Genomic DNA, 13,808 nt, shown 5'->3' on the forward strand with positions numbered 1-13,808 from the left:
CCATTTTGAAAGCCTTTTTCAGAAATGTGAAGTGGGTGGAGTTATGGGGTGAAGTGACTCTCTAATATCAACGGCTCACCGACTTCCAAGTTTGATCGTAGAAAATATACAAGGACCTGGTTGAAGAGCCATCGTGGTAGCCTTGCGAGCCATCCACGTACTTCCGGCCAAGGATTGCCTCTACTACGAGTCTGGCCGTGCTCCTCTGTGGAGCATTCTGCTCGGTAGAATAGGGCTCGGGATCATGACGTAAAAAACTTCGCAGGCGCAGCCATATTGGCAGCTTCACTCCTAAATTTACTATGGATTTACTCCCGCCTATATTAGTGTGTTCCTGTTACTTAGTTTTTGCCTTCTTGGTCGTGTGTTGCTGTGTAGTGGGGTGTAACAGCACCACCCATGATCGCAAGAGGAAAAGAATCGCTAATACCACATTTCTGCTTCTTGTCTTCTGCATCTGAATGAATGGATATTACGCTCGGTGCGCTACCAATATGGCGGCTATTCCTATAACGCAAGGCTTGTTCCCGAGCCCTATTGTAACAGAACGCCCCCCCTCCAGAAAGCAGCCAATAAACGAAGAGACGGGTTGGTGGGGGCGAAAGGGGGAGGGCGCTCGTGACTAGTGCCCTATATGTGGAGAGTACCGCCAACTGTGTTTGGAATGTTCAGAGCAGTTCTGCCAAGGATTGGTTCAGAGGTGGTCACGTGTTTTATGGACGCCATTTTTACTACCAAAAGTACTTTTGACTAGAATGCTTTCTAATGCTTTCAGATGGCTGTGTTTGAGTATCGTTGGCATTAAGTCTTAATATCTTCACCATACAGCGACCCATTTTCTCACTGGAAACTTTTCTGATAACGTTAACATTATAACGTTTACGTCATAAGCATTTTTAGTGATAAGACTTGTTAAGACATTTGCAGCACGGATTTTGTTTCTAACTACCCGGAGAGATGCCACTTCTGGAGGAGCAGCGAATACATCATACATCGTTCGTCTTAACCTTGTCTAAAAGGAAAACGGTTGGAACAACTCTGGTAAATAAGGTTTTTCATCTCATACTGTTATCATTTATGGTCTTAATTTCCTTGCATTTTTGCGTTTTTGAAGCACTAAAGTGGCTATTAAGACAAGCAGCCAGTACGTAGTGTTGTGTCCTGTGTGTTTGTGCTACAGCTGCTTAGCAGGTAACATAGCGATCTGTAATCATTGATAAACTTGTTAGTTTTGCATTTTCTTTCTTGTCGAGCAAAATAAGACAACGTCTTGTTTGCCTATTTTAAGAATGTATTGTCCAAATAAATCTGTTGAAGTACACAGCATAGTTTGAAGATATATCGTTTGCTAGCTATCTGTCAAACTTGATAGGTGGTGTGCTAATCACAACATTATTAAGTGGTGTCAATACAGACTTCAGCTCAACACTGGTTTTGTAGGCTATACTTCAATCTGTCAATCTGTCAGCCCTCTAGTGAGTGTGCCATGCTTTATTGAATCATGGTTTAAGGTGATGAATTATGTCTGTATTATAAAACAAAGCAATATAGTAAATATTATGCTTCCTCTTTGTCTTTTTTGTTATTTTAGATGTAGGTAGAGAAGAGTCAGTGGCTGGTGAAGTAAGAGGGATACAGCTGTCTGCTGATTCAAGGTCCCTGCCCCGTCGCCTCAACATCCTCAAGATCCTGTAGGCTACTGCTGCTGCTCCTTGCTTCAGCACCTTTCCCCTGATGCCTGACACCCCTCATCACCAAATCAGCCCAGTCAACATGGACCCAACATGGACCCAAGTCTCCACCACAGTGTGCACAATACACTATACACAGACAGGGTATGTGATCGGTGTCAATATTGCATGCAGACAAATTGAAATTCCTTCCAAAGAACAAGTGCTTTCCTCAGCTGGATCAATTTAAGTCAAGATAAACAACAGCTTCCTTTCTTCATCGTGTTCTACCATTAACATTATTATGTTTATATTTTTGGTTAATTAAGGCACTTAGTTGCAGTTTCTCAGGTACACTTTGCTATGATGTCATTAGTAAAATTATTAGGAGGATGTAGCGTGTGTGGTGTTAAATGGTACTGCCTTGTATTATCCAAGTCTGAGGCTGAGAGAGGAGATTCACGGTCTGCTCCCTTTGTGTCCCATGTTTTGTGGGTGTGTGTGAGAGAGTGTGAGACAGATAAATGAGTGTGGTGTAGAAGCATACACATTTAATGACAACCTGTGCACATTTCAGATTTTTTAGAAGAGCAGTCCTTACTACAGTGGTAGAAATAGTGGTATTTTTTATGTACATCTACCCATTTAATGACAAGAGTTTCATTATTTTACATGCAGGACGAGAACAAAGGTACAATTGGTCTGAGGGGAGGACACCGCAGACAGCTGATCAACTCCATGTCATCTAATCAGGCCATGTAAAGGACCATGAAGGGATGGACTTGGTGGAGGACAACAATGTGACACCTGAAAAGAGCACATGGAGATCTCTCATCCTCATCCCTCATGCTTATATTGCATTTCATATAGGCCTAGATTCTGATGGTCTTGTAAATGTTTGTTACACAAGTCAGAAATTGTTGTCTTTGATTATTTAATATGATTATAATAAATGGAAATGTATTTTATTGAAAAATATTTTTGAAAACCTAGCAAGTTTGTGTGTTTTAGTATCAGAATGAGCTTGTATTGGCCAAGTATATCTACAAGGAATTTGACTGGCATTAGCTGTTGGAACAATTAGACATACAGTAGTATGCAGTCAGAAGATGCATACTAGAGCACCACAATATACATAAGGCACCTACCAATAGATTGAGTCCAAAATGTATTGCAAGAGATGTGCAAGAAGCATGTGATTTAGTCTGTAAAAGTTGAACTTATGGCCAAGGTGGTGCTGTCCAATTACAAAAACAGTTCAGGAGAGTGATGGAAGTGGGAAAAATGTGATTATTGTCTGGCAGGTTTTGTGCATAGGGGTAAGTTATTATTTAACAGAAAAGTTTGAGGTCAAACTAATGGTGACCTCCATGTAGTTTTGTAATAATAATAATAACTTTATATAATAATAGCCTAACTTTATGATAATAATATATATATATTTTTAATAACATTAAAAAAAAATGTTCAATTAAAACTATTTTCTTTTACTGTCCCAGAGTCTATTGAAACAACATACTTATTGATAAAAAAGAAAATAAATAGCATATTTTAGTCTTGCCTCATGCACGGTCGAAATACATTATGTCCGAATCTGGAGGTCAGACGTCAAATCTAACAGTGATTCAAAGAGTTGCTGCAACATGTAGGGATCGCTGGTTTAAGTAAGGTAAGATGTTATTCATTGTGCCCTAAACAGGCTTATTTCACCAAAATGAAGCATTCAGCTTTCTCTTACTGCCTTATTTCAAGGTGTTTCCTCAGACTAATATCTAACTGCTGTAAGAAATTGGATAAACAAAGTTCGCCTCGTAGGCGTTTTCAGAGCTAGCTGGCTCCGACTAGGCAACGTTTATTACTATTTATCTGGTCTTTGCTAATTTTTTCAAAATGTATAATGCAGCGTATTTGCAACAGCATTAACATCTTAATGGATAGTGATGCACATTATAAAATGTATAGGCTTGTTTATGACGATGTTAAGCTATTTGTTTCAACATGTCATATTCGCCCTATTGACCATCATTGAGACGAACGTCACTTCCGGTAGTAAAGATGGCGCCCATGATTTGAGTTGGCGATACTCTCCACATATAGGGCACTACTCGTGACGATGACGTTAAACGCCTGCGCTATGTTGTTATGAGTAACTATCGCCGATTGGGTGAGAGCTGTCCAATCAATTCAAACCAGAACTGGGCGTTACTTCCCGCTTCCTGCAAGCGCTTCAGAGCAAAGAAATTCCAGACCATAATACGAAATGAAATGGTAGTATTATGGGATGGTCAGGACCAGGCTACCATCGTGGTGCCTCTTCTGTGCATTCTAAACAGTGCAGTGTGAAAACTCCTGCAGAAAGCAAATCTGTCAATGAGAAAAGGTCAGAAACCCAGTACTGGTTTGAGAGATTTTATCCGTGTTGATGTGTTGTTAATGCATATGTTTGTTAATTGTTAGATAAATATTGTTGCTTTGTAACATTTTGTTGAATGATTTAGGCCTACCAGTAAATAACATGTTCAGAATAAAGCATTCATTAAAAAATGATAATATTTGTAGATGTATTTATATACAGTATATCTAACAAAGTATACTATAAAAGTAGTGTTCAGCTATTGAAAACCAAATAATTTATTTCAATTTAATGACAGTGCACTTTTAAGTTTAGGCCTATCTGATTGGTTTTTATGTTTGGAAGAGAATGATGTGTTTTAGTTAATATGAAATATGAACAAGAATGCATTGTCAACTTCAGATTTGAAGTATTATATCTAAATAAATGTGTAGAAAATAATCCAAACACCATGTTTGCCTCATGATAAATATATTTTACATTCATCCAGGCTGCTTGTGTGACCAGTGGTAACTAGCCTACAAACGGCTCCGTTATGATCAAAGATGCTCTGTTCTAGAATCTTTGGTTATGATCATAGTGAGCAAGTAGATGCGGCAGTGTCATAGCAACAGAACGTCACGTCTCTGAAATCCTTCGTTTACCAAAGATTCTAGAACGGAGCAGAGTGAATCAATGACCTGGGTTATTTTGCCCTCGGTTATTTACATTCATACAACATGCCCTCTTTTTGCTAAATATTTTACTCCACAAGGAAAGGAAATTCCCAGTCTGTACATTTCATTTCATTTTACAGCGTACCCGTCAAAGTCACTGCATCTGACAAGTCAACGGACGTGAAACTGTTGTCGTGGCAGATGGTGTGCTTTATGAGATCATTCCCCCTGCTCTGTGACGTAAGGCAATGTGAAAAATTAGTGTAGGATCACATTCATAAAGCAAAGTTGCCTCTGTATTTACTCATTTCTATACGGTATCAGCGCGTGCATTTTACGATGGCGAGTAAATCGCGGAGTTTCATATCGAGAACTCGAGAAATTGGGGTATGTAGCCTACAATGTTGTTAGAGTTAATATTTTTCGTCTGTTCGTAAATAGTTTGAACTGGCATTTAGCTGCACTGACAAGGTTAGAAAATGCAAAACGTAGGCTAGCTTATCAATTTTTTTTAACAGTCAGTCATTTTTAAGCCTAGGTCTGGGACCCACACGAGACTGTAGGCCTATCTCTGGGCCTTTTAACTGCGTGCCGATGTGGGTTCATGACAATTTATCGCCCAACTTGGACATGCGTGACATGCGCACATGCTAAAGACCACGAACTCAATAGGCAGGCAGTTAAAGTAGGCTAGTATAGTATAGCCTGTCGGCTAATTGTAATATGATGGCATTACCTTTCTAGGAGATTGTGCGTCAATGTTTTGACGACATTCCAGATGTGGACATCTGCAGAATCGTTGTCCTTCCTTTCACCCAGCAGTTTCCTGCAGAGTGAGTAAGCTGTAGATGCCCAGTAATGAGTTTATGTAATCATTTATGTAATCACTCACCTATCATCATTATGTGTCTAATATGCAGGCTAAGATTATGCTTTGTGTTACAGGGAGTTGGATATGATAAGGGCAGCTTTCATTGTTGCAGTAAGTAAATGATGTGAAAATTGCCTAAAGTCTACTTCTTAATGTGTTTGAGAAAGAAAAAAAATCAATGGCTGGACCAAAGCAGGCAGGCCAACCTTAATACATTAGCCTATAGACAGTTCCATTAAGGTCTGTGGAATATGGTATCAATAGGCCTACAGAGTAGGCTAGTAAACTCACAGGTTCACTCTTTTAAATCACAGTGACAACAATGAACATAACACATAATTTAGACACATGCTACATAGAAACATAATTATACATCATGACAGTATGGAATTTATAATATGTTAGCATAGCCATGGTATGTTGGTGATGTGTATCAGTCACTCTGTGATTTTCATGATCTGGCTCTAGTTCTAACCTTTTGTGTGTGTGTGTGTGTGTGTGTATGCATTGTAGCACTTTGAGATAATTTATTTGATGTAATGCGCAATATAAAGAAAATGTATTATTATTATTATTATTAGTTCACTGATGAGGAGCTGGACTGGGCCATGGAGCGGGTCATCAGGTGCGTTGCGTTCCTCACCCTGGACTTCCTCATGCCTGCTCTGAGGGTTTGCGTGCGGATGGAACCCCGTTCCAAGCCGGCCCCTGTGGCTCCACAGCGCCACCCGGTGGCACTAGTGCAACCTGCTCCTGGCTGTGGGGAGGACCTCGATGGATCACAAGCAGGAGGCGACTGGTGGCTGCAGAATGCAGAGACCCTCGTGTTGGCCAGCACACCACATCCTCACTTCCTGGTCACCAAGAGGTTTGGAAAAAACAGACAAACCTGCACCAAAGTGGGCAAATTTGTGACCGCTAAGGCTCTGGAGATTCCGTCATTGCTCCTGGAGATGGCTCCAGGGTATTCCATCTGGGACAGGGGCTTGTACGACAGTTCTCTGGACTTTTGCAAGTCCCTGAGAACGAACCGGCATCAGCCTCCGAGAAGGGAAGCCTTCCTGGACCTGATCGAGGGCACAGCAGAGCAGCTGGTTGGGATGAGGCAATCGCAGATTCAGTGCAGCGGAGACGTTGTGGAACATGAATTCGCTGATTTCCGGAGTCGGATCATGGGGCAATTCATTTTGGAGTCCTCCAGATGCTTGCTGGAGAGACTCATGAATGCTCCGAGCCACCTGCAGCTGCTGTACACCTCCAGAGTCGGGGCAGAGATGGAGGAGGTGCCAACCCTTCCACAGGTACCGCCGAACTGCGCTGCTGCAAGTCCTACTACACAACAGATTACCTACATCAGTGGTTCTCAAACTTTTTCTTTCATTCCCCACTTTCATCAAGGGGGCTTTCTCGAGCCCCACCTGTCCATCATCGCTCTAAAAAAGTAGTAGGTCAAGCTCAAAAATGTAACATTTATTGACATAATGTCATTTGCTAAATATAGGCTACATCAGTAGGCCTAACAAATAACATTTGAAGACAGATTATCACTTCAAAAATAGAGAAAATAAAAATCTAAATCAATGACCAATAATGTCATTTATTGACAAGGTGTCCATCCTTGCTTCAAAAAAAGCTGATTTCCAAAAATAAAGAAAAAGGGCCAACTATATGCTACCATTGTGTTATAAATGAAGGTTCACCAATCTCACAACCTCGTTCAAAATCTTATTCAGGTCAGGCCTTGATATGACATAAGCGCTTCCCTGAATGAAACAGTCCGTCCGTTGCGCATCGGGCGCTATACCCTCTTTATCATGGCCTGCAGACCATTTATTTTACCATCTGTGCACCATCCGAGCAAAGTCTCTCACATTTCTCATTTGATATCATATTCTGCCAGGTAGACTAATTGTTGAGAATGTGATAGCTCATCAGCAGTGGCCCTACTTTTGACATACTCGCAGAATAGAATATCTTCGCTCGCTGTCAAGTTAACAAAGCGGACATAAGCAATAACTAAACCACCTTTGTTACTGTCCGTGGCCTTGTCCACTTGCAAGACAAAACATGAGTGTTTCCGTTTGTCAAGCAGTTGTTCTTCGAGATCGCAAAGCAGCAATTGTATCGTTGGACAGATAGCCAAGATATCCTTCAATTTCACTGCGCTCGTCTTGAACATGAACGTTCTTTTTTTGTTTCCGCTGCAATTAAAATGCCGACGTCAATCATTTTTTTTCGAATTATGGTTCCAGGACAGACTGACATTTTCATCTGGTCAATGATACAAGAGCCTATATTAGGCCTACCTTGTTTGTGTGTGTTTTGTGAGATGGAGGTGCATGCTCGTAATTATCAATAAAGGAAGGCATAGCCTACAGATTAAAAAAAAATCTCCGGTTTTTCACGTCAGCTCGCGCCCCACCTGGCATGTCCCACAGTTTGAGAAACGCTGACCTACATTATCATGAGAATCTTCTCACTATTATTTACAACACTGGCCTACACAACAGATTACCTACATTATCATGGGAATCTTCTCACTATTATTTACAACACTGGCCTACACAACAGATTACTTACATTATCATGAGAAGCTCTCTATGCAAATACTGTAGATACAAGGATGTTTATTTGTCAAATGCATATGATTACTAATGTAAAGAATGCAGTGAAAATGTCAGATAGATAGATAGGCAGAAATGTATACATTTATATTATGTTCCAAATATAAATAAAACAATTGGTGAGTAGGGCTGGGCGATATGGCCTAAAAACAAATCCCCGATTTTTTCACAAAAATCCGATGTACGATTTAAATCGATTTTCTCAACAGCCCCCAAATTCAGATGCAGATGACAAAGAAATAGTTCCAAAAAATAATTGTTTATTTTTATTTCTCTCGGAGTTAAAGAGACCCTATGCAACTTTTTCATAGTCATAAAATCGCTTAGAAATCGTTGTTTTGCTTGACTGACCAGTTTTATCGAAAACAGTAATATTTCCTCCCGCCCCCAGTGTCCCTATCCGCTATTAACCTTGCAGTTTGTTCAGGAGACGATCGTTCCCTGTTTACATCTGGAAGGCTGAGACGCGTAAGGAACAAGAAGAACCACGCTTGCAATTTATATATTTATATATAGCCTATATATGTGTAAATATACACGCTAAAGCTGTCGGGGGAGATCTGCAGAGAAATATGCAAGCATAAAACGAGCGAAAATGAAAAACGAAACCGAAACTTGAGATGAAATCGCCAATCCTGCATAGTTTCTCTTTAAAGTGCAATCAACAACAACTAGCCAAAAAGGCAATATGGCAGGTCCTGCCATTGTAAACTGTGAAAATGTAACATGACATGTAACCTTATGTAACCTAACATTCCACAGCATCAGGTATCTGTACATGACAGCATAGGGTACTTTTTTCTAAACTTTTCTAAACATTCTTAGCCAGGAATACAAGCCTACTGTATCTACCACCTCTGGCTTTAGACATGCCCTGTGGCATGTATCATGCAAACATCTTTAGGCCTTAAAAAAAAAAAAAAAGGCCTCTTCTTAGTCTTCATCCTAGACAGAGGAGACAAATTGTGGGAAATATTAGGCTACTATAGTTCTGTAAACATACATGCACAAAATTATCACTTTTCACAAATCATATCAAACGTAATGCTCAATGCAAATCTTTATGTTGGACATTTTAAATTATGCTAAATAGTCAGTATGAGACAGGAAATGACCGTATAGGCCTACTGCTGATGAATTTACATTTTCCATCAAACACCCAGGCATAGACATATTGCATGTGGACTCTGTTTAACTGCATTAAAATTGTTTACTAAGTTAATGTCATATCATCCACCCACTAGTCAGCTGTTCTACTTACTGTAAAAAAAAAAGGTCGCAGACGAGCGCAGACGAGCCTCCCCCCCCTGGATCAAAAGGCTGAGCCTTAAAGGGATCCTTGCAATGAAGTCTTCCTCTGTGCCCCTCCACATTTCGTTTGGCACCAAGACCCGCTCATCTCCCTGCAGGAGTAGGGTGTAGTGGTCCGCCCCTGCGCTCACACCTTCCACAACCACCTCCCGCCTTGCAGCGCCAGAATCCATGATCTGTAAAAAATAAAACACAGCAGTGTTGCAGGTGATATCCTACAAAACAAACCCCCTGCCCCCAAGTCTACACCAAGTTTGGGGTGTATTTATTTTAAACAAAGACAGCATATTTTAATAATTGTCATTGTTATGACTTACTGTGATGCGGGAATACACGGTCGTATTCCATTTTAGACCAAACCCCTCCCGCGCAGATGCCTTCAGATGAGAGACGAACAGGTATTTATTGATATCCAGAGGTGTCAGCGCAGCCTCCCTCCACAACGCCACTGCCACTGGCCTTGATCCATTTTTTAATTTGATGTCTTCTACAGGTACTATCTGGCCCCCAGAGTTCACCTGTCTTGGAGCTGAAATCTGTGAAAACAGAAACATGCAGACAAAAATGGAAAAGTTAGGGCTGTGCAATTTAACCAACCATATTAGGTTTGAGCAATCCACTTTTTCTAATTGAATCAAGTAAGGTTAAGAATATATACTAAATTCACAAAACATGAATTTAAACAAAATCATGTTTTTCTTTCAAAGACAATGAAAATCGCGTTGCATTTAGAGATTTGGAAACCAACCCAACAGAATGGACTAACATATAATTAACTGTACTTACGGAGTCCACAAAGCCCTGCAGGGTTATGAACCCCTCTGCAGGTGGGGAATGAGCATCCCCAGTCTCCATGGGGAAGCTAGGCGGGAACAGGGCTCTGTCTCCCCTCTCCACAACTTCTGCGCTGATATGCATGTGGTTTGTACGGAATATCTCTGTACCAGGCCCAAAATAGGCCCTGGACCCCCTGATTGAGATCCTGGTAAAGGCGTATGACTGCCCTTTAATTAATTTGTGGGCCTGCTCTTCTGTGGGAGTGACCGTATAGACCCGAGCCCCATCAGTAAGTGCTGCCACCATAACTGAGCCCATATGGGCTGTTAGGGTGGGGACAAAGTTAAACGATTTTGCCTGAGGGCGCTGGACTGTGGCAACACAGGCCAGTTTAATGCTGCTCTGGCTATAGGGCATCGCTCGTCCTGGATCCATCTGAAAGGAAAAGGAAAATAAGATTTCAATGTGCTGTTATCTTTTACCTTTACCAATCATTTGGGAATCACTTCTCATCATCATCATCATTAACATCTGCACAACTATTAAGTTACAATAAAAGAGTCATAATGAACAGGAACAAAACTACATTTGTAAAGAAAATTATATATTTGTATAGCCCATATTAATTATTTAGGAATTAGTGCCTGCAAATTGTATTGACACGGTTAACGTTAACCTCCGATACAGACGCTACTTGAAATGAAGACAAAATGTTCTGATAGATTTTAGCTGTCGGCGATGACACCAATTCAAAGCAATAGCTACATCCGTCGTCCAGTCAAGAGAAATAACTTTTAAAGTCTGAAATGAACAATATCGTTTAACTGAAATACAATTGCAAACGTCAACGACCGACAGTTCAGTCTGAATTGGATAACTCTTAACGTTATGTCGATAGTTGGAACTTTAACGTCTCGACGGACGCTAGCTAAGATCAGCTAACAGCTAGACTGAGGTGATCTTTTACTGATTAGATGTCTGAGACCAAAACCGGGGACATAATCCCAAAAATGTGAGGAAAAAAACTAGGACATTTTCAGTTTGACGATCAATCTGATTGAAATATACAAGTTTTATCTTTTTAAAAAAAACGGGGACATGGGTAGTTTTTCTGTATTTGCCCGGGGACAGGCAACCACAAAAGGAGACTGTTCCCTCAAACCGGCAAAGTCTGGTCATCCTAAACTAGCATATTGTTATACATTCAATAAGAAAATAATCATATATAACTTTTAAAGTCTGAGATGAACAATATCGTTTAACTTAAATACAATTGCAAACATCAACGACCGACAGTTCAGTCAGACTTGCATAGCAGCTAGCTGCTAACTCTTAACGTAAGAGCCATGTTGAGAGCCTATAGCTGCTAGACTTAACGTTTCCACAGACCCTTGTCGAGACCAGTTAGCACATTAAATAATAAAAAATAATAATAATAATAGGAACTTCCGCTAACCGAGTCATTTTACAGCATTACATTAAAAAAGAAAATAATAATAGAAACTTACGTTGGGTGTGAAAAGTTGAGTGAGTTGAGTTGAGTTGTGTGACCGCAGCTGCCAAACAGATCTGTCAAAGTGAGGAATATGGCTCTGGAATCTGACCTCTTTAACAGAAAGAGCGCAAAGAGATGAAGAAGTACAGCGCGCATGCGCACTGAATTTGTACAGTGATTTCCACTAACGGACAGCTTGAAGAGATGGTTGACAGACATCACCATGGAAAGCAACCATCGTGATGCCACGCCCCTACATGCCAGGCACTTAATCTCTGCTGTAGACTAAGCTAAAATATATAATATAAAAACCTTTCCCTGAAAATGAAATTGAGCCTAGAACTGATGCACATGTAGGGTGCTTAAGAGGCTGTCAGTGCAAATTTAAGAAGAAAAAAAAACATTAGTCTGAGATACCGACTTTTTCAAATAAGTCCTCCTTGCAATGTGAATGTGTTGTTGTCTTTTTAAGGCTACAGTACATATCTCGCAGTGTAGCCTACATTGAACGTAAAACATGTAGCCCAAAGCCATCGATATCTCAAAGTTGCGACAGCCGTTGACTTCCATGTTAAAGCCAGATTAGCGCGGTCACGTGGTTAGTGGGTAGACTCGGTAGTTCCCTCGGTCCCTGGTTTACTACGGGATTGACAGCAGCGATCGCATTAATATTTACGGTGAATACTCGATGAAAATTACTATAAACTGCATTTCCACATACATATACATTACTCAATGAAAATGCATTATTATGCACACGACTATAAGTTATGTAGAAAAGTCGTATTATATTCATTCATTCTCAATGGAATAGTTCCCGGAAGTGCCGCCATTGTTTGTTCACGGGAGTCAACGGTAGTGTCACAACTTTGAGATATCGATGGCTTTGATGTAGCCTAATAATGTTTAAGAATGAAATAGTCTAAAATAATTATTATTACGACTAGGACATTCTAGTTCTCATTTTGTTGCGAGGCTACAGCACTGAAGCGCCAATGCGCCATTATCCACCATTTATTTAGTTATCGCGTTATCAGAAGCCATAGCCTACGTCTTTCACTGTAAGGTTTATATTTCATGCATTCGCCGCCTTTAGCAAAAGCCCCATCAACAGCGGAGTGGCAATTGGGATCGTTATTTGTAAAAGTTCGACTGGACTGTGCGACCGCAGCCCTACTTCACTTTGCTGCCCTCATAGTCGGCAAGCAGGTTGCCTAATAACGTGGGATGCGTAAGCATACGAGTTAGGTAGGCTACAGACTGGGCTAGTTAAGATTTTAAATGAGTGACCGCTTATTTTGCTGGGCCCAGCGAAAGCTGGCAATGTGTAGCCTAATATACCGCTGGTTGGTGTAGTACAAGCAGGTGTTCAGATTGGCTGTCTATCGGTCATTTACAAGGATGGAGCAGATCTTCCACACAGTACCTAGCCTAGTCAGTATGTCTCTTAGCTGTCCACTTTCATCAGGCAGCCTATATAATATTTCATAAAATGAGTTCTTCCCTGCTTGCTGCCATGTTGTCACTCACTACTATCACTATCATTCACTATTTGATAAATGTGCGCTCTGTGAGGAGGGGAGGGCAGAGCCCATTCTACGGTAGGCCAGAGGGAAGCGTTTAGCGGATGTTAAAGAGAAAACCGATTTTCGAAGTCGACGTGAACTACACACTCGAGTTAAAGAGACCCTATGCAACTTTTTCATAGTCATAAAATCGCTTAGAAATCGTTGTTTTGCTTGACTGACCAGTTTTATCGAAAACAGTAATATTTCCTTCCGCCCCCAGTGTCCCTATCTGCTATTGCAACCTTGCAGTTTGTTCAGGAGACGATCGTTCCCTGTTTACATCTGGAAGGCTGAGACGCATAAAGAACAAGAAGAACCACGCTTGCAATTTACATATTTATATATAGCCTATATATGTATAAATATATACGCTAAAGCTGTCGGGGAAGCTCTGCAGAGAAATATGCAAGCATAAAACGAGCGAAAATGAAAAACAAAATCGAAACTTAAGATGAAATCGCCAATCCTGCATAGTTTCTCTTC

General features: G+C 40.7%; 1 long non-coding RNA gene across 1 annotated transcript; it reads left to right on the forward strand.

Moving 5' to 3' along the window:
* The first annotated feature begins 763 nt into the window (after positions 1–763).
* On the forward strand, positions 764–2,727 carry LOC134063893 (uncharacterized). The gene is made up of 3 exons (XR_009936214.1): positions 764–1,041; positions 1,592–1,835; positions 2,349–2,727. It is a non-coding gene; the product is annotated as an uncharacterized LOC134063893 (long non-coding RNA).
* Positions 2,728–13,808: the final 11,081 nt, after the last annotated feature.

The sequence above is a fragment of the Sardina pilchardus genome, chromosome 18 (genome assembly GCF_963854185.1).
Source record: "Sardina pilchardus chromosome 18, fSarPil1.1, whole genome shotgun sequence".
NCBI lineage: Eukaryota > Metazoa > Chordata > Actinopteri > Clupeiformes > Clupeidae > Sardina > Sardina pilchardus.